Consider the following 25,716-nt stretch of genomic DNA (forward strand, 5'->3'; position numbering starts at 1 on the left):
GGGGAGATGTTAGGGGTGGGTTCTTTACCCAGAGAGTGGTTTGGGGCATGGAATGCGCTGCCTGTGGGAGTGGTAGAGTCAGAATCTTTGGTGACCTTTAAGCGGCAATTGGATAGGTATATGGATGGGTGCTTAAGCTAGGACAAATGTTCGGCACAACATCGTGGGCCGAAGGGCCTGTTCTGTGCTGTATTGTTCTATGTTCTATGTTCTATGAGTGATAAGTATTTTACATAGAGGATGGTTCATGTGTGGAGTGAACTCCCTGAGGAAGTGGTGGATGCAGGCACAGTTACAACCTTTAACATTTGGATAAGAATATGATTAGGAAAGGTTTGGAGGGATATCGGTGAGGAGCAGGCAGGTGGGACTAGTTTAGATTGGGAATATGTTTGGCATTGACTGGTTGGACTGAAGGGTCTGTTTTCATGCTGTCTGACTTGATAGCAATGTTGGTCTGAAGATTTAGGTTGAAGATTGAGGAATCCTCAGGCGAAACATTCATGACTCACTAAAAGAATGAGCACAATTCCAGGCTAATATGGCAATGACGTGCTGAGTGTGTTGGACCATGAGGGGAGCAATGAATCAAAGTTAATGTTAATTTAAAACCCCATTTCCCAGCCAGAAATTATCCTACGGTACAGTTTTGGTGAATAGCAGAAGAAATATACTTGTTGTCCTGACCAATTTTATTTAAATTTCAAAAATCTACTTCATTCATAAAAATATCTTTATATAAATGTATAGTAATTGAAACAGTTTAGTTCTGTACAGTAGCATAAAGAGTACAAGCAAACATTGGAATTTGACTCTATCCAACAAACTAGAAACATTTCTTACTTGCACAAGACTATATTTGCATATATTTGTGGTGGGGGTGGGGAGAAGTCCGATAACTGAATTAACCCCCTTTTACCATCAGCAGGAAGACCTCAGACAGTGGTCTTTTCCCACTGTGAGTTGGCGGAAGCTGCCCAGGTTTTAGTGCATCCCTCAGCACTTAGTCATGGACCTTGGAATGTGCCAGTCTGCAAAACTCGGGAATAGAACCAGCACAGACATGATGGGTCAAATGATCTCCTTCTGCATTGCAGCAATTCTGTGATTCTATTAGATACAATGTAGATGGAAGATGGACCAAAAGCAGATTTGAACTAGATTTGAAAAGAGAAGTCTGTGTAGATATGACCTCTTAATATTGTTTCAATAAGCTTTGGATCTATTGTCTCTCTGATTACCAGGTGGAGTTGTATGAAAGGCTAATATGCAAAAAACAAAGTTGTACATTAGTCTAAGCCTGAAGATTTTACTCGATTGTGACTTTTCCTTGACGCATCTGTGTGGAACCAGCCTTAAAACCACATAGAGTCATAGAGATACACAACATGGAAACAGAGCCTTCTGTCCAACCCCTCCATGCCAACCAGATATCCCAACCCAATCTCGTACCACCTGCCAGCACCCAGCCCATATCCCTCCAAACCCTTCCTATTCATATACCCCCAAACCCTTCCTATTCATATACCCATCCAGATGCCTCTTAAATGTTGCAATTGTACCAGCCTCCACCACTTCCTCTGGCAGCTCATTCCATACACGTACCACCCTCTGCGTGAAAACGTTGCCCCTTAGGTCTCTTTTATATCTTTCCCCTCTCATCCTAAACCTATGCCCTCTAGTTCTGGACTCCCCCACCCCAGGGTAAAGACTTTGTCTATTTATCCTATCCATGCCCCTCATAATTTTGTAAACTTCTATGAAGTCACCCCTCAGCCTCCGACACTCCAGGGAAAACAGCCCCAGCCTGTTCACCCTCTCACTATAGCTCAAATCCTCCATCCCTGGCAACATCCTTTTAAATCTTTTCTGAACCCTTTCAAGTTTCACAACATCTTTCCGATAGAAAGGAGACCAGAATTGCACGCAATATTCCATCAGTGGCCTAACCAATGTCCTGTACAGCCGCAACATGACCTCCCAACTCCTGTACTCAATACTCTGACCAATAAAAGAAAGCATACCAAATGCCTTCTTCACTATCCTATCTACCTGCGACTCCACTTTCAAGGAGCTATGAACCTGCACTCCAAGGTCTCTTTGTTCAGCAACACTCCTTAGGACCTTACCATTAAGTGTATAAGTCCTGCTAAGATTTGCTTTCCCAAAATGCAACATCTTGCATTTATTTGAATTAAGTTCCATCTGCCACTTCTCTGCCCATTGGCCCATCTGGTCAAGATCCAGTTGTAATCTGAGGTAACCCTGTTTGCTGTCCACTACACCTCCAATTTTGGTGTCATCTGCAAACTTACTAACTGTACCTCTTATGTTCGCATCCAAATCATTTATGTAAATGACAAAAAGTAAAGGACCCAGCACCGATCCTTGTGGGACTCCACTGGTCACAGGCCTCCAGTCTGAAAAACAACCCTCCACCACCACCCTCTGTCTTCTACCTTTGAGCCACATAACCAAAGATAGTGTCACTGATAGGCTTTAAAAATTATGGCAGTAGTGAGGATCAAGGAACAGACAAGAAATTATCTTGAGAAGAGAAGAACACAAAAAAGATCACTTTTATAAAAATATTTTCGTAACATGCTAATACCAGCTAGCAGTTAGTAAAAGCATCGAGACAAACAGCTAATTTGAAGGGAAATCTAAACAGAAAATGACTGTAGAAAACATTACATGATGTGATTCGGGCTTTTTTGTTTTCTTCCCAGTGCTTTTTTTTTTAACAATTAACATCCACAAACCTAAGTTACTGAATAAAATTCACATTTCTCACCCAAACTATCTAAATAATAAATATTTGCAAAGCTCAATATTAGGCCACTGGATCTTTGAATTCCAAACAATTCTTATCCCCAATTTTTGTTTCAATTGATTGACATGCCTCCAGCCATCAGAGACAACTATGAGTTAGAGAAACAAATACCAACGTTGCTGGAAAAGCTCAGCAGGTCTGGCAGCATCTGCGAAGTGAAATCAGAGTTAACGTTTAGGGTCTGGTGAACCTTCCGCGGTACAGTTCTGAGGAAGGATCACCAGACCGGAAACGCTAACTCTGATTTCTCTTACAGTGGTACAGTGGTTAGCACTGCTGCCTCACAGCGCCAAGGACCCAGGTTCGATTCCAGCCTCAGGCGACTGCCTGTGTGGAGTTTGCATGTTCTCCCCATGTCTGCATGGGTTTGCTCCAGTTTCCTCCCACAGTCCAAAGATGTGCAGTTTAGGTGAATTGGCCAGGCTAAATTTCCCATAGTGTCCTGGGGTGTGTAGGTGAGGTGCATTAGTCAGGGGTAAATGTAGAGTAACACGGTAAGGGAATGGGTCTGGGTAGATTACTCTTCGGAGGGTCAGTGTGGACTTGTTGGGCCAAATGGCCTGTTTGCACCGTGTAAGGATTTTTAAAAAAGATGTTGCCAGTCCTGCTGAGCTTTTCCAGCAGCTTCTGTTTTTGTTTCTGATTTGCAGCATCCACAGTTCCTTTGGTTTTCATCAGTTCGAGAAAGCTTTTTATACCCAGTAATTGGGGAAACAAACTTTCACGGGGTAACAATAATCAGCAAGAGCAGTAAAAGCCCATGGACAGCAAAGAGGATAAATTCTGACTGAACACCTATAAAACGGGACAAAGAGAAGAAACCCAGAACAGGATCAATCTCATCGATGAAAACCTTTTACAATGTACAGACTAGGAGGCAAAAGTGTGAACCTCTATATGATTAATAACTCAACAAAAATTTATCCAGCAAGCAAGAAAATGCTTCAATAACAGACTGGAGATATGTCAATCAATTGAAAAAAAAAGGGGATAAGAATTGTTTGGAATTCAAAGATACAGTGAAGCTTGTCAAATCTTTCTGATTTAGATAGTTTAGGTGAGAAATGTGAATGTTATTATGTAACTATGAAGGTTTGTGAATGCTAATTGTTTAAAAAAGGCATTGGGAAGAAAATAAAAGAACCTTAATAGGATCATGAAGTTTGAATTTGATGCAGAAATGCTTCCATTACAGAGAAATCAACACCAGTGACATCTCTGTTACAAGCAAAGACATCAATCAATCTCATTGATGGAAACCATTGTGAGAAGGTACTTATCCATGCACTTTCAAAAAAAATCCTTCAATCATCTTGGGAAAGGAATAGCTCCATTCATCATGATAAAGGTGCCATATTGGTAAAGGAATAATTATCCTTACATGGAAAACATCTTTTAGAATAGTACTTCAACAACAACCTTTGTAACAACAAAGATTTTTAAAAAAGGTTTTGATCAACAAATACATCAAGGATTAACCACTCAGGGTGTGCTGTCAGGCTGATGGAGTAATTAAATCTCTGACCTAATGGAAACCAGCAATGCAAACACTCACCATCCCAATCCCAATTGTTTCTATACCTTGTCATAGATTTCCTTGACCCAGCTCTCAACACAGATGAACCAAGTCAAAGAGGGTGTGGGAGACATTTCAAAAATCAGTCAATACTGTAAAAAGAAGGAAGTGATGTGACTAATTTGAGAATGTATGAACTATTAATCTATTTTATGCCCGAAACATCGATTCTTCTGTTCCTTGGGTGCTGCCTGACCTGCTACGCTTTTCCAGCAACACATTTTCAGCTCTAAAAATGTTTAAGGAGAGGCACTGTGTCAGGGCTTTCAGAATCTGGAATAGACTTACACTGATGTCACAGAGCTGCTTCCCATAGGATATAAATAACACAGTGTAGGTGGGGTTAGAGAAATAGGAAGTAGGTTAATCAAAATTGGATGATGAATAGAAAGTTGATTAGAAGAGTGTATTGATCAGAACCACTGAATGTAACACTGAGCCCTGAACCTTGTATCTCTCAGATTACTAGATATTGTTGCATGTAGCTTTGACATGCAGTAAACAGAGCTCTGAATGAGCCTCAGCCTAAATACAGCCTTCTCCTCAACCAGTCTGTCTTGGAACTAAACTCTCAAGTGTGGCCCTAAAACCACACACCAGAAGACAATGAAATACTGAGTGAATGTTACACTGATATAAGGTGTATTTCAGATGTCTTATTTTAAAACATGGCATGACCTGTCTGCTTTGTTGAGTGCGAATGGTCTGAAGACAATATCTCAAAAAGCAAAAAGGATATCCTCAGCAAACTGACCAACACGCATTCTTCAATTGACATCATAAATGAAACAGATAATTCAGTAATTAGCACATGACAGTTTGTGGGATCTTGCTGTACACAGATTGGTTGCCGCATTTCCTAATTACATCATTGATGCGTTTCAAAAGTACGTCAGCTCTGGAATAGCCAGTGTAATCACAGAATAATTGCATCACAGGAATAGACCATCAGGTTCATTATGGTTGCTCCAGGTCTGGTACGCAGTGCCAATCTTTTCCACATATGCCTGCACACCATTCTTATCCAAATAATTATCCAATGCTCTCATGGATGCCTCGACGAATTGGGGATATTGAAACAGTGAAAAGGTCAATATGTCTCTAAGTCAATTGGATGCAATGGTGGGACAGGCTTGAGGGTTGAAGATTTCTTCCTGCATTTTCTTCAATTTACCCAATATAACAGGAGTCAAAGTAGCAAATCATACTGAAGGTAAATCTTGTCATTCTTTCAGTTTGTTTATAATCCTGGATACTATTGATTGGGCAGGACAGCTGCAGTGAATGGATACAGTCCACTTGACTAGGACGGCTTGTATTCCAGTTGCAAACAGATGGCAGATGAATGCATGAATATGAAAATGAGCATGTCATTTTCTCTGGCTACAGTCACGATTTGTTTCTTCTCAATCAGACCCAAGAGATGTCTTGAGAAAAAGCAGTGAGCAGTTGGAGATTACCGTGTGGATGCTGTGAGGAGCTGGTTATACTCAGTTTCCATTTTTCAAACTCAACACTGCAAGCGTAATGATGTATCATGGGATCTCAAGCAGCCCGTTCATACAATTATCAACAAATGTATTTCAGTGGTCCCAGCTGTCTTCAATGGTGCTGCAAATAAATTGAAGATCATGAAGAGATTGTGTACTTCAGGAATGATACAACGATCTTGTTGAACATTATAACTCAGGTTACAGAACATCAGCAAATGGAGCTGGAATATGGCATTTGGTTCTTTGATCCTTTCTCCATCATTGGTCAAGCTCATTGCTGATTGAGTTTAAAACACCATTCTGCAATATTCCCCTATTCCCTAAAACTCCTATTGTCTAAACATTTAGTAACCTCCATCTTGCATCTACTCACGAACAGATCATCCATCTTTTCTCGAGAAACAGAATTCCAAACATTTATGACCTTCAGAAAGAAGAAATGTCTCCTCATCTCAGTCGCAAGGAATTGAGATAAAACAGGAAATTGCTGGAGAAACTCAGCAGGTCTGATCGTATCTATGGAGATAGAAAAGGTTTGAGACTGATATGAAGAGACATGTTCTTGAGTTCACTAACTGAGGCATACATGCTTGCAGCAATGACCTTGACAAGCCCTTAACGAAATTGTGCATGTTTGAAATCTTCTTACCTCCTGGGAATGTAACATAGTCTACACAATAACTGCTCTGAGAAAAAGCCCCTCATTCCAGGAACATCAATTGCACTCCATCTCAGATAACAGTGACCTTCCTTAGGTGAGGAGACCAAAACTGCATGCAGTATTCCAAATGTGGTCTCACCAAGACCCTGAATAATTACGTAAGACCTCTGCAGTTTATTCCCCTTGTAATATATGATTTGCCATTCTAACTGTTGGTGGGAACCACATATTACCTTCCTGTGATGTGTGTATATAAAGGTACCCAAATCCTTCAGAAGACAAAGGATTTCTTAGATTAAAGGAAAAGTGGCAGTTAGTCTCATTTATAGAATCATAGTATCTGTATAGTGTGGAAGCAGGCTGTTCAGCCCATCAAATTCACACCATCACTCCAAAGAGCTTCCATCCCAGACCCAAAACCTATGTTATCCCTCTAACGCTGCATTTCTCATGGCTAATCCACCTAGCCTGCAAATCCCCTGGACACTATGGGTAATTTAGCATGGCCAATCCACCTAACCTGGACCGTGGGAGGAAACCTGCACTGACACGGGGAGAATGTGCAAACTCCACACAGACAGTCCCCCGAGGCTGGAATTGAACCTGGGACCCTGGTGCTGTGAGGCAGCAGTGCTAACCACTGAGCCACCACGATGATCATGAAACCATCGCTGTTAGTTGCACAAATCCATCCGATTCACCGATGTTCTTTAAAATAGGAAAGGCAGCTAACCATCGATAACAAGGAGTGACCACAGATAACAAGGGAAATGAAGGATAGTAATTAGCTTGAAGGAAGGGAACCCTCAATAAGGTTAATTCTAATAAGACTAGATAGGGTAAGGATAGAAAGAATGTTCCCGATGACTGATGAATTCAGAACTGGGAGTCACAGTCTAATGATATAGGATAAGCCTTTTAGGATTGAGATAAGGCGAATTATTTTTCATCCAGAGACTGATGTGGAATTCTCTGTCACAGAAAGCAACTGAGGCCAAAGCATTGAATGTATTCAATAACTAAACATGTGTAGTTACTAGGGCTAAAGGGATCAAACGATATGGACAAAACAGGAGCAGGCTACTGAGTTGGATGATTGGTTACGATCGTGTTGAATGATGAAGCAGACTCAAAGGGCCGAATGGCCAATTCCCTCTCCTATTTTCTCCATTTCTATGTTCAGCAGAGTAAATCCACCATCCTTACCTGCTCTGGCCCACATGTGTTGCCAGAAACTTAGCAATATGGTTTACTAGGTTTGATGGAGTGGTCACTGGATTCGAAATGTTAACGCTGCTTCCTCCTCACAGATGCTGCCAGACCTGCTGAGTTTCTCCGGCAATTTGAGTTCTTAATTCTTAGATACCCCCTGAAATAGTCAAGCAAGTTATTGGGTTCAGGACAATTGGAGATCTGCAACAAATGGCAATCGTGCCAGCCCATGAAAGAATACAGGAGACCTTGTGTCATTCAGTTGTCTTTAGCAGAATAGCAAACAGCAGCCCTTCCTGCCATGCAGTCTGTTTCCCACTCACTTTTTCACATTCCCCTCTCACATTCACACACTTTGACACTCACAGTCTGTCCCCTTTGAATTCCTCTTCAGTATTAAATAACCTCAGTGACTTACTGAAACCCTGCAACATACCCGTCCTTATTGCCAAGCAGAATGTAACTAATATTTTGGAACAGTGAAGAGTAACATCCTTCAAACTGTCTCTACTCCTGAATGTTGTAATGTTTCGCAGGTACTGATTCCTGCAGCATCATTTAAGACAATAATCCTTTACAGAAAATGGTGGTATAGCAGGCATGTCACTAACCTAGTAATGCAGAGCCCCCAGGTTAATATTGTGCGATTATTGGATCGAATCCCATCATAGCAGATGGTGACAACTGAATTCAATAAAGATCTGGGATTAAACAAAAACTGAACTAAGGAGCAGCCGTGTAACCATTGTTAATTATTGCAAGAACCCATCTGGTCCACTAATGTCCTATAGGAAAGGAATCGAAAAAGGAATTCATCATACTTAGCACATGGTATCAAACGCACTTTCAAATAATTCAGCATGGTATAATTTTTTCAAGCATTTTTATGGCCAACTGGTCATCCAATATGTCATGTTCTTGTCATTTCAACAAGTCCTACTCATTGTAGCCTGTGGGAAATTCTACAGCGCACCCTTGAGGGGAGTGTAGAATATCTGATGACAGCCGCTGGATTTCTGCCTTTAATGGTTCACATGCAAATTGCTGTCAACTTCAGAGGATTATAATTGTGCATAGTTTTACCATCATGTCTACCACCAAATCCAGACAATGAGCTGAATCTTCTAAGAGTGACAATCCTGGGGTGGATTCCACTCTGCTCCTCTTCACTTACCCCACTCAGAGATCTGGCCATCTTCCCTGAGCTTCAATTTATAGTCTCTCGGGGCTTGTGAAAGGGACCTGATGTGACATCCTTCCAGCACAGCATAGGTTCATTGCTGGAGCCAAACCATATCACCCTTTGTTTAATGCAGTAGGTGCCATATTCTAGGGTTTAAATCTCCCAAAGGCGATTTGACAATCTAGGGAGAAATTAAGAGTTATAAGTGTAATTGGTTGACCAGCATGTATCAACTGTCCTTAGTTGCACTTAAGAAGGTGGTAGTGAGCTGCCTTCTTGAATCACTGCAGTCCATTTGTTGTAGGTACACCTGGAATTCCATTAAGAAAGGAGTTCCAGGATTTTGACCCAGTGACACTGAAGGAACAGCGATATATTTCCAACTCAGGATAGTGAGTGACTTGGAGGGGAATATGCAGGTGATGGTGTTCCCCTGCATTTGCTGCCCTTGTCCTTTCTAGATAGAAGTGGTCATGGGTTTGGAAGGTGCTGTCTAAGGATTCTTTGTGAATTTCTGCAGTGCATTTTGTAGATGATACCTACTGCTGCTACTGAACGTCAGGGGTAGAGGGAGTAAATGTTTGTGGATGTGGTGCCAATCAAGTGAATTTATAATTTGGGTCTGCAAGGAGATCATAATCAGGAGGTCGCCCCGAGGGATGTGTTGCCAGTGCTACAAGAAATATAACAGTTGGGACAGTTGGTGAAGATGGGCACCGTGTCCCAAATACAATACTCAATAATGCACTGTCACCAGGATCATTACACTGCATCTTCCTAGACATCATTCCCAATCACCATGATTGAATCTCTCACAGGTACTGCACACAATTTAAACACATCTCATCGTTCTTCATTGATGTGATGCATGCTGTTCCAAACAATTGTTAATTTCAGAGCTTGCCAGCAAAAGGGTGAGCAACCTGTTTTTATTGAGCAGTCAGGGTCAATATATTTAGTCAGCAAGAGACTTCATTAAACTCAACATGGTGTCACATCAGAGTCAATGTCTTCACCAAGGTGGGCTTTTATACTAAAGGTGCTGCTCCAACCCCACCTGAACATTCTCATGGAGTCAGAGTCAATAACACAGAAATAGGCTTTTTGGTCCAACTCGTCCATGCTGAATAAATTTTCTGAACTAAACCAGTCCTATTCCATTGTGTTTGACCCATAACCCTCTAAACCTTTCCTAATCATTAACCTATCTAAATGTCTTTTAAATGTTGTAACTGTACCTACATCTATCACTTCCTCTGGCAGTTCATTCCACATACGAACCACCCTCTGTGTGAAAAAGTTGCCCATCTGGTCCTTTTTAAACATTTCTCTTTCACCTTAAACATATGCCCTCTAGTTTTGAACTCCCCCACTTTAAGAAAAAGACTTCTGTTATGGACCAGGCCAGACCCCCTCAAAACATTTCAAGAAGGTAGCCCAGACCCTAACCTTTCTAGTTGTTTTGGGCAGGTGAAGGGTGGATATTCCAGGAGTGATACAGCTGGTCAAAACCTCTCGGTTTTAAACAAAACAGAATTTATTTACAGAGAACTGAATTAAATTCAAACAAAAGAGAGCAGAATACAGAATACCTTAACATATCTAAAATCCCAACAGACTATCCCAACTCAATGGAGCTATTGCAAATTCCTGCAATAATCCTCATAAACACCTCTTGGCAACAAAGGTAAAATCAAACACAGGTTCTTGCGAGAGAGGAAGATGGCAGAGAGATTCAGCATGGGACACCTTCTTACACATAACTGTTTCTTTTGGATTCTCAGCTAACAGCTGACCAGCAGCTCTGAACAGTGATAAACCAAACCAATCCAAACCAGAGGAAAGCTGAGTTGGAAGAACTGGCCACTCCCCCTTCAATGTACAAGCGTTTGTTTAAAAACTTAAAAGCTTCTTTAATTAGGTACACCCAGACATTTCAGAATCTATGCATTTACAAGCCCTCTGAAAAGAAAAGCCAAGGACATCCTAACGTTGTTAAAGGAGCTGCACCATCACACCTTTGTTATTCATCATATATATGGCCCGCATAATCTTATGAACCTCTGTAAGGTCACCTCTGAACCTCCAGTGAAAAGAAGTCCCAGGCTACCCAGCCTCTCCTCATAACTCAAACCTGTCAATTTCACCAGTTTCCTCATCTCCCCTCCCTTCCCACCTATCTACTCCAACAATCACCATCACAAACCACCCTCCACCCCCCCATTTCCTCCCAGCCCAAAGGATTCTGGGTAATCCAAGATGGAGGATGGGAAAAATTTCTGGCTGTAACAACTGCTCCTTTTTTGAGGTATTTTAGGTGCTGGAGGGGATTTACTCAAATTCAAGGAGCAGCAATTACTGTTTTATATGCTGTTGCATTGTTTTGGAACTTTGGGAAAAAAAGTCAAAACAACAGCAGTTTTAAAAGGGAGAAGATCAGACAAAGGATGCACATGGTGAGGACAGTGCAGGAGATTTGAATTCGTGTATTGCTGGACATCAGAGAGCATCTGGGAAAATTATCAAACAGTGAAATTCACAACTGATCTTGGAGGAACTGTTGGGCAAAATTCACAACACAGAATCAGATAAGTTAATCTTTGTTTTACGTGTGGCCTACAGAGAATCTACAGTAGTGAGTAGAATAGGTTCTCTCTTGATTATATGTTGTTGGAGATATGTCTCTTGATTAAACTTAAAATATAAGCCATTACTATTAATTTAACCTGGGGCAGTGTTTGTAGAGGAATAAGACGGTGTTATTTTCTGGGTCTATAGATTATGAAGGAGCAAAAATGGCCTTTAATAGAGTGATATGTACTCCTTGTCAGATGTGGGAGTTTAAAGAGAGTTTAAGGGTTACTGTGGATTATATCTGCCATAAATGTTGCTGGCTGCGAATCTTATCAGATTGAATGAATCGGTTGGAGAGACAGTTAGAAGCGATGAGGAATTTGCAACAGCAACAATATGTGATGGATGGCAGGTATAGGAAGTGGGGAAAGTCTCAGATACAGTTACATAGATGGGTTAACTCCAGGAAAGGTAAGAGAGGTAGGCACCTAGGGCAGGAGTCTTTTGTGGATATACTCATTTCACGGTGGGCGGCACGGTGGTGGCACAGTGGTTAGCACTGCTGCCTCACAGCGCGGGAGACCCGGGTTCAATTCCCGCCTCTGGCGACTGACTGTGTGGAGTTTGCACATTCTCCCTGTGTCTGTGTGGGTTTCCTCTGGGTGCTCCGGTTTCCTCCCACAGTCCAAAGATGTGCAGATCAGGTGAATTGGCCATGCTAAATTGCCCGTAGTGTTAGGTAAGGGGTAAATGTAGGGGCATGGGTGGGTTGCGCTTCGGCGGGTTGGTGTGGACTTGTTGGGCCGAAGGGCCTGTTTCCATGCTGTAATGTAATGTAATCTAATCTAAAACAGATATGCTGTTTTGTAAAATGTAGGGGGTGATGGATTCTCAGGGGAACGTAGCACGAACAGCTAAGTTTCTGGCATGGAGACTAGCTCTAATCCAATTAGAGGTACGTCGGCTTTCAAGAGATCAATTGTGTTAGGGGATTCTGTAGTCCGAGGTACAGACAGACATTTCTGTGGCCAGCAGCGAAAAAGCAGAATGGTGTGTTGCTTCCCTGGTGCCAGGATCAAGGATGTCTCAGGGGGAGAGGGGCCAGCAAGAGGTCATTGTCCACATTGGAATCAACGATATAGGAAGGGAAAAGGTTGAGATTCTGAAGGGAGATCACAGAGAGTTAGGCAGAAATTTAAAAAGGAGGTCCTCAAGGGTAGTAGTATCTGGATTACTCCGGGTGCTATGAGCTAGTGAGCGTAGGAATAGGAGGATAGAGCAGATGAATGCATGGCTGTGGAGTTGGTGTATGGGTGAAGGATTCACATTTTTGGATCATTGGAACCTTTTTCGGAGTAGAAGTGACCTGTACAAGAAGGACGGATTGCACCTAAATTGGAAGGGGACTAATACACTGGCAGGGAGATTTGCTAGAGCTGCTCGGGAGGATTTAAACTAGTAAGGTGGGGGGACCCAGGGAGATAGTGAGGAAAGCGATCAATCTGAGACTGGTACAGTTGAGAACAAAGGTAAGTCAAACAGTCAGGGCAGGCAGGGACAAGGTAGGACTAATAAATTAAACTGCATTTATTTCAATGCAAGGGGCCTAACAGGGAAGGCAGATGAACTCAGGGCATGGTTAGGAGAATGGGACTGGCATATCATAGCAATTACAGAAACATGGCTCAGGGATGGGTAGGATTGGCAGCTTAATGTTCCAGGATACAAATGCTACAGGAAGGACAGAAAGGGAGGTGATCACCTTATTGGGATTGTATTATAGATCCTCTAATAGTCAGAGGGAATTTGAGAAACAAACTTGTAAGGAGATCTCAACTTTCTGTAAGAAGAATAGGATGATTATGGTAGGGAATTTTAACTTTCCAAACATAGACAGAGACTGCCATAGTATTAAGGGTTTAGATGGAGAGGAATTTCTTAAATGCATACAAGGCAATTTTCTGATTCAGTATGTGGATGTACCTACTAGAGAAGGTGCAAAACTTGACCTATTCTTTGGAAATAAGGCAGGGCAGGTAACTGAGGTGTCAGTGGGGGAGCACTTTGGGGCCAGTGACCATAATTCTATTCATTTTAAAACAATGATGGAAAAGGATAGACCACATCTAAAAGTTGAAGTTCTAAATTGGAGAAAGGCCAATTTTAACGGTAATAGGCAAGAATTTTCGAAAGCTGATTGGGTGCAGATGTTCGCAGGTAAAGGGATGGCTGGAAAATGGGAAGCCTTCAGAAATGAGATAACAAGAATCCAGAGAAAGTATATTCCTGTCAGGGTGAAAGGAAAGGCTGGTAGGTATAGGGAATGCTGGATGACAAAAGAAATTGAGGTTTGGTTAAGAAAAAGAAGGTAACATATGCAAGGTATTGACAGGATAGATCGAGTGAATCCTTAGAAGAGTATAAAGGAAGTAGGAATATACTTAAGAGGGAAATCAGGAGGGCAAAAATGGGACATGAGATAGCTTTGGCAAATAGAGTTAAGGAGAATCCAAAGAGTTTTTACAAATACATTAAGGACAAAAGGATAACTAGGGAGAGAATAGGGCTCCTCAAAGATCAGCAAGAAGGCCTTTGTGTGGAGCTGCAGAAAATGGACGAGATATAAATGAGTATTGTGCATCAGTATTTACTCTGGAAAAAGATATGGAAGATATAGACTGCAGGGAAATAGATGGTGACATCTTGCAAAATGTCCATATTACAGAGAAGGAAGTGCTGGATGTCTTGAAATGGGTAAAGGTGGATAAATCCCCAGAACCTGATCAGGTGTACCCGAGAACTCTGTGGGAAGCTAGAGAAGTGATTGCTGGGCCTCTTGCTGAGATATTTGTCTCATGGATAGTCACAGGCGAGGTGCTGGAAGACTTGAGGTTGGCTAACGTGGTGCCACTTTTTAAGAAGGGTGGTAAGGACAAAAGCCAGGGAACTATAGACCAGTGATCCTGACCTCGGTGGTAGGCAAGTTGTTGGAGGGAATCCTGAGGGACAGGATGTACATGTATTTGGAAAGGCAAGGACTGATTAGGGATATTCAACGTGGCTTTGTGTGTGGGAATTCATGTCTTACAAACTTGATTGAGTTTTTTGAGGAAGTAACAAAGAGGATTGATGAGGGCAGAGCAGTAGATGTGATCTATATGGATTTCAGTAAGGCGTTCGGCAAGGTTCCCAATGGGAGACTGGTGAGCAAGGTTAGATCTCACAGAATACAGAGACAACTAGCCATTTGGATACAGAACTGGCTCAAAGGTGGTGAAGGATTTGGAGAGATATGGGCCAGATGCTGGCAGGTGGGACTAGATTGGGTTGGGATATCTGGTCGGTATGGACAGGTTGGACTGAAGGCTCTGTTTCCGTGCTGAACATCTCTATGACTCCAGTCCTGTTTTTCAGACTGGAGGCCTGTGACCAGTGAAGTGCCACAAGGATCAGTGCTGGGTCCTCTACCTTTTGTCATTTACATAAATGATTTGGATGCGAGCATAAGAGGTACAGTTAGTAAGTTTGCAGATGACACCAAAATTGGAGGAATATTGCATGCAATTTTTATCTCCTTCCTATCGGAAAGGTGTTGTGAAACTTGAAAGGGTTCAGATCGATTTACAACGATGTTGCCAGGGTTGGAAGATTTGATCTATCGGGAGAGGCTGAACGGGCTGGGGCTGTTTTCTCTGGAGCGTCGGAGGCTGAGGGGTGACCTTATAGAGGTTTACAAAATTATGAGGAGCATGGATAGGATAAATAGGCAAAGTCTTTTCCGTGGGGTCAGGGAGTCCAGAACTCGAGGGCATAGGTTTAGGGTGAGAGAAGAAAGTTATAAAAGAGACCTAAGGGGCAACTTTTTAACACAGAGGGTGGTATGTGTATGGAATGAGCTGCCAGAGGATGTGGTGGAGGCTGGTACAACTGCAACATTTAAAAGGCATCTGGATGGGTATATGAATAGGAAGGATTTGGAGAGATATGGGCCAGGTGCTGGCAGGTGGGACTAGATTGGGTTGGGATATCTGGTTGGTATGGACAGGTTGGACTGAAGGCTCTGTTTCCGTGCTGAACATCTCTATGACTCCAGTCCTGGCAACATCCTGGTAAATCTCTTCTGAGCCCTCTCCAGTTTAATAATTGTCTTTCTATTACATGGTGACCAGAACTGTACACAGTATGCAAAAGTGGCCTCACCAACATCCTGTACAACCTCAACATGACATCCCAACTCAGATTCTTTCTTCACCTTTTCTATCAGCACTGGAAAAGGGAAACAAGACCCCACCAGCCTTAAACCGGAAGCTGCCTCCTTACATTACTGCCCTGCACAAGAATGTTGCACATCCTGAGTCTCAGCTATAAATACTATGTTTCATTCATTCATTGGATGTGGGTGTTGTTGGCTGAGTCTGCATTTATAACTCATTGCTAAATGCCTGGAATTCTTTGTATGATGCTGATGGAGGAATAAATCTGGAATACCAGGAATAAAACCTTGCCTTCCTTTGAAATACGAGGGCAGTTAAGAGTTAACCATGTTGCTCTGGGTCTGGAGTCACGTGTCGGTCAGACTAGGTAAGGATGGCAGATTTCCTTCCCTAAAGGATGCTCATGGGCTTTTACAACAATCAGCAATTGTTACATGGTCTCAATTAGCCTCACTATTTGTTGGACTCAAATTTCACCAATGGCCAAGGTCGGTTTTGAACCCATCCATCCAGAACATCAATCAAGTGTTCTGAATTACTATTCCATTGACATGAAAGCAATCTATTGTCTACACTTCTGTTGGAATCATTCATGCCTCAAACTCATAAGGTCCTGGATTCAGAGCCCAATCCTGGGTTGGAGAAGACAAATAAACATTGTAAGAGAAAATGCTGGAAAATCTCAGCAGGTCTGGCAGCATCTGTAAGGAGAGAAAAGAGCTGACGTTTCGAGTCTAACTGACCCTTTGTCAAAGCTAAAAAAAGGGAGAAATAGGGAGGTATTTGAACTAGGCTGAGAGAAGGTAAGTCTGGAGCCATGAAGTTGCCAGGGTTGGAGGATTTGAGCTAAAGGGAGAGGCTGAATAAGTGCATGGAGATGTGCAGGTTAGGTTAATTGGCCAAACTGGGGCAGCATGGTGGCTCAGTGATTAGCACTGTTGTCTCATTGCAGCAGGGACCCAGGTTCAATTCCACCCTCAGGCGACTGTCTGTATGGAGTTTGTACATTCACTCCATGTCTGTGTTGGTTTCCATCCACAGGCCAAAGTCATGTAGGTTAGATGAATTGGCCATGCTAAATTGCCCATTGTGTTTGGGGTGTGTAGGTTAGATGCATTAGTCAGGGGGAATTATAAAGTAATAGTGTAGGGGAATGTGTCTGGATGGGTTACTCTTCAGAGAGTCAGTGTGGACTTGTTGGGCCAAATGGTCTGTTTCCACACTGTAGGGATTCTATGAATAGACTGGACCATCAGAGGCTGAGGGGTGACGTTATTGAGGTTTATAAAATCATGAGGAGCATGAATAGGATAAATAGATAAAGTCTCTTCCCCAGGTGAGGGACTCCAAAACTAGATGACATAGGTTTAGGGTCAGAGGGGAAAGATTTAAAAGAGACTGAAGGGGCAACTTTTTCATGCATGTGATGAATGAGCTGCCAGAGGAAGTGGTGGAGGCTGGTACAATTACAACATTTAAAAGCCATCTGGATGGTATATGAATAGGAAGGGTTTAGATAGATATGGGTCAAATGCTGGAAAATGGGACTAGATTAATTCAGGATATCTGGTCAGCATGGATGAGTTGGACCAAAGGGTCTGTTTCTGTGCTGCACAGCTCTGCGACTCTATGATTCTATGACTATATGGAATGCTCTGCCCCAGGAGGCAGTGGAGGCCAAGTCTCTGGATACTTTCAAGAAAGAGATGGATAGAGCTCTTAAAGATAATGGAATCAAGGGTTATGGGGATAAGGCAGGAACAGGATACTGATTGAGGATGATCAGCCATGATCATAATGAATGGAGGTGCTGGCTCAAAGGGCCGAGTGGCCTACTTCCACACCTATTGCCTATTGAGTGTTGCCTTCCTGATGAGATGTGCCCCTGAGGCACAGTCTGCCTACGTGGGTGGATATCAATGATTATCTTGGCATCATTTCAAAGAAAAGCAGGGAGTTTTTCCTGGTACTTAATATCCATCCATCCACAACTGGGCGATTATCATCTTGCTGTTTGTGAGATCCTGTTGTACACAAATTAGTTGCTATATTTTCTGCTTTTCAGCACAACTAAACTTCAATGTCTTGCACACGGTGTGATTTAGGACATAAATGCAAATCTCTTTTCCTTTTGTTTCACATACACGAGCCTGACTCACAAACCTCTATCAGCTGAAGGTTAAGAATCTTGCAATTTGCAACAGTTCGAAAATATTGCAATTCCAGAATTGTTGATGCAGAAATAAACAATTACAAGATAATAAAACCAATATGGTATTATCATGCAAGCTCAATATAATCTGTTTTTGGTGACAGATCTGATTCATGCTTTGTGAGTGTGGTGTTCAGTCAAACATTGCTCATTGAACATTCACATTGAGATAACCGACAAATGCAAAATCACAGTGTCCAGGTTTCATTATGACAAGAGGAAAAGATCTCTTGTTTATCCTTTGGATGTGAACATCACTGACCAGGCCAGGTCAACAGCTGGTTCAGGAGGGTTGGCTTTAGATTCTTGAGGCATTAGAATCATTTCCAGGGAAACGTAGGACCTGTACAAATTGAATGGATTTACTGTGAACAGCCACAGAATCAGCATCGTCCTGATGTTGTTGGGATGTATTTAACCTAGATTGGCAAGGGACTTGGATCCTGACCAGTACTGATCAAAGGGCAGAGAGGAAGAGGTGGAATCAGAAGTTAAGATGCGAGGAAATGAGTCTGGACAGTAGAGGAATTAAAAAAGTGAGTTTAGGAGTGAATAGCATGTATATTCATGCAAGGAGTATGAGACGTGAGGTGAAGACAGTTCTAGACATCGGGTCTTAGAGTCATAGAGATGTACAGCATGGAAACAGACCTTTGGGTCCAACCCATCCATGCTGACCAGATATCCCAACCCAATCTAGTCCCACCTGCCAGCACTCAACCCTTATCCTTCCAAACCCTTCCTATTCATATATCCATCCAGATGCCTCTTAAATGTCACAATTGTCCCAGCCTTCGCCACTTCCTCTGACAGCTCATTCCCTACACACCCTCTGTGTGGAAAAGTTGCACCTTAGGTCTCTTTTATACCTTTCCCCACTCATCCTAAATCTATGCCGTCTAGTTATGGACTCTCCGACCCCAGGGAAAAGACTGTCTATTTATCCTATTCATGCCCCTCATGATTTTATAAACCTCTATAAGGGCACTCTTCAGCCTCCGACGCTCCAGGGAAAACAGCCCCAGCCGATTCAACCTCTCCCTGTAGCCCACACGAAGGAGTATATACTCATAACTATGATCAAGACTTATCAGAAAGGTGGACAGGATAGTCAGTTCATTATTACAGATTATAGGATATTCAGATGTGATAAAGATGGGCTTAGAAGTGGAGGGAACCTCAATATTGATCAAAGAAGTATTTAAAGCAGCAAGAAGACATGGTATTTTGGAATAATCATCAAATGAGGTCAGAAACAAAAGCAGGGATTGCTGGGAACACTCAGCAGGTCTGGCAGCATCTGTGGAGAGAAAGCAGAGTTAATATTTCAGTTCCAGTGACCTGTCTTCAGAACTGAGTGTAGCTGGGAAAAGGTTGGTCTACTTGCTGAAGATGGAGTGACGGGGGATGGGTGAAGAGGGAAATCAGAGGAGATCAAGCCCAGTTGAACAGACAAAACAATGGGTAAAGATCAGCCTGGAAGAATGAAAGTTATTAATGGGGACTGTCAATGGCTGACAATGGTTATTTGTGCTAGCAGACCATGTGCTGACAAGCCCTGGTGGGTGAAGGTTGGGGTAAGGACATGGAAGAGCTCAGGCCCTAGTTATTGAACTCTATATTGAGTCCAGAGGGCTGCAGGGTCCCCATGCAGAAAATGAAGTGTTGCTCCTCCAGATTGCATTGAGCTTCACTGGAGCACAGCAGCAAGCCTCAGACACGGATGCAGGCTATGGAACACTGTAGGATGTGGCAGGCACCTGGAAGCTCAGGGTCTTTTTTGCAGATAGAGCGTTCTGTAAAGTGATCACCCCGCCTGCATTTTGTTTCCCTGATGTAGTGAAAACCATTTTGTGAGCAGCGAATACAGTGAATATTGGAGACACACATCCTTTATGAAAAATAAGAAATAAGGGAATAGATAGATAGATAGAATTTTTAATCAAAGAAGGTATTGCTGCAATTGTTAGAGTTGACCTCAGACCATTAGACCAGAGGAAAGAGGAACAGGATTAGGCCATTCGGCCCCTCAAGACTGCTCCATTGTTCAATAGGATCATGACTAACTGGGGATTTGTCATAACTCTTCTACTGCACTTTCCCCATAACCTTTAATTCCCCAACCTGACTATCTCAGCCTCAAATATACACAAGGAGCTTGGTTCAGGCAATCAGGATATAGAATCAGTTTGGGGGAAGGTGAAGAATAGTAGGATGAGTAATAATGTGACAGTACTAATTAGTGACTTCTGACTGAAGGCAACTCTGCTCAAAGCAATCGTAATATGAGTGGTAATGGTGTGTCGGATTTGGGGAAAAGACAGGAGATTAGTAGCAGGTGATAGAACCAGTGCAGGCACAAAAGAGTTTGACAGAAGGGTTCATTTCTGTGCTGTCTAACATTATGACTCTGTGACTGAATGACCTCAATTTGTACCCTAACAATTCTAGCAGACTTGAGGGGCGGAAGGGCCCGCTCCTGCTCCTATATCCTTTAGTCTTACTTTTACAAATATTAGTTATGATGAATGGTATCTATGTTCTTAAAAGGGAGCAAGATAAACACATGAAGTATGTGTCTATGTAAGTGTGGAAGCACAGGCGATAGGCAAGGTCCTCAATGAATATTTCTCTTCTGTGTTTATGGTGGAGAAAGACATGAAGACTTTGGAACTTGAGTAAGTTAGTGGTCATATCTTGGGGAGAGACCAAATCACAGTAGAGGATGTATTGGGTGTATTAGAATGTATGCAGGTGGATAAATCTCCTGGTCCTGACCACATACATACAGGAACACAGCAAGGGGCTACAGAAGAAATTGTGGAAGTCCTGGCTGACATTTTTGCATCTTTGTTAGCCACGGGTAAAGTCCTGGAAGACTGGAGAGTAATGAATGTTGTGCCATTATTCAAGAAGGACTGCAAAGAAAAGCCTAGGAACTATAAACCAGTAAACCTAACATCTGTGGTAGGTAAGTTGCTTGAGAAGATTCTGACGGATAAGATATACATGCATTTGGAAAGACAAGATTTGATTAAGGAGTAGTCAGCATGGCTTTGACAGTGGGAGAATGCGTCACACATTTGTGAGAGTTGTTGATGAAGTGATCAGGAAGGTTGATGAGGAAAGGGCAGTAGACGTAATCTGTATGGATTTCAGTAAGGCCTTTGATAAGGTTCCACATGGTATGTTGCTCTGGAAGGTTAGATCACATGGAATCCAGGGGGAGCTGGCAAATTAGATACACAATTGACTTGATTGTAGGAAGCAGAGGGTAATTATGGAAGAATGCTATGGGACTGGAGGCCTGTGATTAGTGGCATACCTCATGGGATAGTGCTGAGCCCATTGCTGATTGTTATCGATATCAATGATTTGAATGAGAATGTACAAAGCACAATTAATAAATGTGCAAATGACACTAAAATAGGAGTATCATGAACAGTGAGGAAGGTTGTCAGAAATTGCAGCAGGACCTTGATCGGCTGGGGCAGTGGGCCGAGCGATGGCAAATGGACTTCAATATAGATGTGTGATAAAAGTCAATTCAAGGCAGGAGCTTTCATGATGAATGATAAGGCCTTAAGGAGTGCAGTGGAACTGAGGGACCTTGGAGTTCAGGTGAATGATTCTCTGAAAGTGGAGTCACAGGTAGACAGGTCAGTGAATGAGGCTTTTGACATACTGGTCTTCGACAGAGTAGAGGAGTTGGGAAGGTATGTTGCAGTTGTACAGGACATTGGTGAGGCTGCATTTGGAGTATTGTGTTCAGTTTTGGTCACCTTGCTATAAGAAAGATGTTATTAAACTGGAAAGAGTGCAGAAAAAAAATTACAAGGATGTTGCCAAAAATTACAAGGATGTTGTCTGAGTTATAGGGAGAGGTTGGACAAGCCAGGATTTTTTTCTTTAGAGCGTAAGAGTCATGAGAGGCATGGATAGGGTGAATGCCCTCAATCTTTCTCTCAGGGTTGGGGAATCGAGGACTAGAGGGCATCAGTTTAAGGTTAGAGGGGAAAGAACAAAAGGGAACCTGAGGGGGCAACTTTTTTACAAGGTGGAATGATCTGCCATCGGAAATGGTGGAGGTGGGTACATTAACATTTAAAAGGCATTTGGACAAATAAATGGATAGGAAAGGATTAGAAGGATATGGGCCAAGTGCAGGGAAATGGGATTAGTGTGGGTGGATATTTTGGTCGGCATGGGCCAGTTTGGGCCAAAGGGCCTGTCTCTGTGCTGTAGGACTCTCTGACTCTAAGTATAAGTCGACAGTGAGTAATGAAGTGGGAATAGGAAGTTATGTGGAGCAGAAAAACCTACCTCAATTCGTTGGGCTGAATGATCTATTTCTATGCAGTCGATACTTTTTCTCTTTATTGGAATGTGGGCTTCATAACAAGACCTCCACTTGTTGCCCATACCTAATTGCCACTGAACTGAGTAACCTGCTCTTTCAGAGGACAGTTACAATCAAGCCCATTGCTGTGGGTCTGGAGTCAATATGGAAAACCACATAAGGATGACAGATTTTCTTCACAAAAAAGCATGAATGAATCCCTTTGGTTCGGCTGACAATCAATGCTGCTTCTGGCATCTACTACTGAGACAAGGTTAAAGTTCCAAATTGGTTTATAATTCCCACCAGCTGCCATGTGGGATTTGAACCTTTGTCCCAGAGGATTAGTCTGGAATCCCTGGACCACTAGTCCAATGACATTACCATGTTGCCACCATCTCCCCAAGAATGCAATGCAAAGATCCCATTTCTCCACATTAACACAGCACAGATGATTGTGAGACTAATGTTCCTAAAAGCTGATTGTGTTCTTATGCTCCTATCAGTTCATTCTGAGGAGACAGCCTTGAGAATTGCTTGTTGCTCCGACTAACTCTGTGTGAGCTGCCTAATTTGTTGTTCCCACTTTCTTTGTAGCGACTCCTGCTGGGGATGCTGAGGAACAACTGAGTGGTTTGATGAAGATACCAGATGTGTATGAGCATCCCCCCACCCCCCAAACAGTTCAAGACAGAAATTAGACACTCCTTGCATGGTTTTGTAGTTCAAAAGCAGGCAATCTCCCCACAGAGTATATAATTAATGTTTGATGATTCCTATATAATTTGTAAAGGCATAGATTGCTGTATTTTACTTTTCACATATTGTGAAAGTGAGAAACAGAAATTCCTAACCTTCACCAAACTATTAAACAATTTTCAGGTCAACAGTTGAATTGTTTCACAATCTCAAGTCTTTGTAATTGTAGCAAAATTATTACGTGCAGCACAAGACACTGCGAGACCAGAAGACAACATAGATGAAGAAGAACATGTTTGATAGCATTTTTGATTTGAAACCTACTCTTCATGAAGCAATAACTGTGACAAATTGCTTCTCCCAGAGTGTGAAGCCAAGAGATATATTAAAATCCCAGCACAATCCTTCCTTGCAAACCCCAGGAATCCAGACCTTAAGAGATTTTCAATATGACTGAACCATTGTTTCCCAGTGGGGCTCTCTGATTGGCTTCCTCCTTACTCAATGCCCAACGTCCAGTATTGGTTTAAAGGCAGCCGAAATATTGACAGAATGTTTGGAGCCCATATCTTCAGTCTCTTTGATGAGAATGTTGCTAATAGTTAAGCTGACACTTTCCGTTGTACAATCTTCCCTTACTGCTGCAAAGTAACAGTTGAATTGAATACTGTGGTCAAGTCCCAGTGGTGTTCTAGAGGTGTATAATCACATCTTTGAAGGTCTGATACAAAAATATGAACTAAATAAACTGAATTCTATTTAACAACCTTGTGAAAGTAATGTGATGCTGCCTATTTAATTGTCACTGTAAAGATTGTCTTCTTTAGTTGCGAAATATCTCCACATGTGTCTGTGATTCTATTCTAGCACCTTACGCTGAGAGAAAATGTTCAAAATCCAAGCTCGGTGTTTGAAATGGTGGAAGCTGCACTGAATTTCTGTAATGTGAGAAAGTGGAGCAGTTTCAATGAGCATTGAACTCCACAACATTCCATGCCATTCCTTGCTCAGAACCTGAAGCAGTCTGTGACTACACACAGCAATGACCTGGACAATGTTCATGGCTTGGCTTGATAAGTGACAATTAACATTTAGAACATAGAACATAGAACAGAATCACAGGTGCTAGAATAGAATCACAGCACAGAACAGGCCCTTCGGCCCTCGATGTTGTGCCGACCTGTGAACTACTCTCAGCTCGTCCCCCTACACTATCCCAAAATCGTCCATGTGTTTATCTAAGGATTGTTTAAATCTCCCTAATGTGGCTGAGTTGACTACATTAGCAGGTAGGACATTCCACGCCCTTACCACTCTCTGCGTAAAGAACCTGCTTCTGATATCTGTCTTAAATCTATCACCCCTTAATTTGTAGTTATGCCCCATGGTACATGCAGAAGTAATCATCCTAGGAAAAAGACTTTCACTGTCTACCCAATCTAATCCTCTGATCATCTTGTATGTCTCAATCAAATCACCTCTTAGCCTTCTTCTTGCCAATGAGAACAGGTTCAAGTCTCTCAGTCTTTCCTCATAAGACCTTCTTTCCAGACCAGGCAACATCCTGGTAAATCTCCTCTGCACCTTTTCCAATGCATCTGGATCTTTCACAAAATATGGTGACCAGATCTGTACACAATATTCCAAGTGTGACCGTTCCAGCGTATTTTATATTTGCAGCATTATATTGCGGCTCCGGAACTCAATCCCTCTACGAATGAAACCTAACACACCGTATGCCTTCTTAACAGCACTATCAACCTGGGTAGCAACTTTCAGGGATCGATGCACATGGACTCCAGGATCCCTCCGCACATCCACACTACCAAGAATCTTTCCATCGACCCAGTGTTCTGCCTTCCTGTTATTCTTCCCAAAGTGCATCACCTCACATTTAGCTGCATTGAACTCCATCTCATCCCAATTCTGCAGTTTATCCAAGTCCCCCTGCAACCTGTAACATTCTTCCACATTGTCCACTACTCTGCCAACTTTAATGTCATCTGCAAATTTACTAATAAATCCACCTATGCCTGCATTAAGTCATTTATAAAAATGACAAACAGCAGTGGTCCCAAAATAGATCCTTGCGGCACACCACTAGTAACTGGACTCCAGGCTGAATATTTTCCATCTACAGTCAGCCCTGCCACAGCTGAGGGCCACACTCTCTCAGAATTGCAAAGGACCCCTTCTGTACTATATTCTTAGGAGAATTCATACTCTCAACAAAACAGTATTTCAACACCATCTCAAACATCAAAAACTGTAAGTACAATAAACTTTTATCTCCCCACCTCCATAACCAGCACTCCTCAAACATTCCAGAAGATCCCCCCAACCTCTGGAACTGCTCGGACGCCATTAGCCATGCGGTTGCTGCAGCTACCAACCCCACGGTGATCGATTACATCATTCCCGCTCCCATCATGGCTCCTTCCACAGGCACTTCCATCCCTCACAATTTCTCATGCACCACACGTGACATCACTTCCACCCCTCACATCATCGCTGATGTCACATACTCAGTGACTTCTGCCCCCGTCCACTGCTGTGTTTACCACCACTTCTGTCCCCACCAATGCCACTCACCTGCATTCTGCTGACATGCCCTCTACAGATCCCACTGTCACCATTCCCGCGCCTCAGAACCCTGAGGGGAACATCACCCCTGCTCATGACTCCACACCCATTCCCCCTAACACCAAGCCCACTCCAGC

Source organism: Chiloscyllium plagiosum, chromosome 15 (assembly GCF_004010195.1).
Source record: "Chiloscyllium plagiosum isolate BGI_BamShark_2017 chromosome 15, ASM401019v2, whole genome shotgun sequence".
Classification (NCBI taxonomy): domain Eukaryota; kingdom Metazoa; phylum Chordata; class Chondrichthyes; order Orectolobiformes; family Hemiscylliidae; genus Chiloscyllium; species Chiloscyllium plagiosum.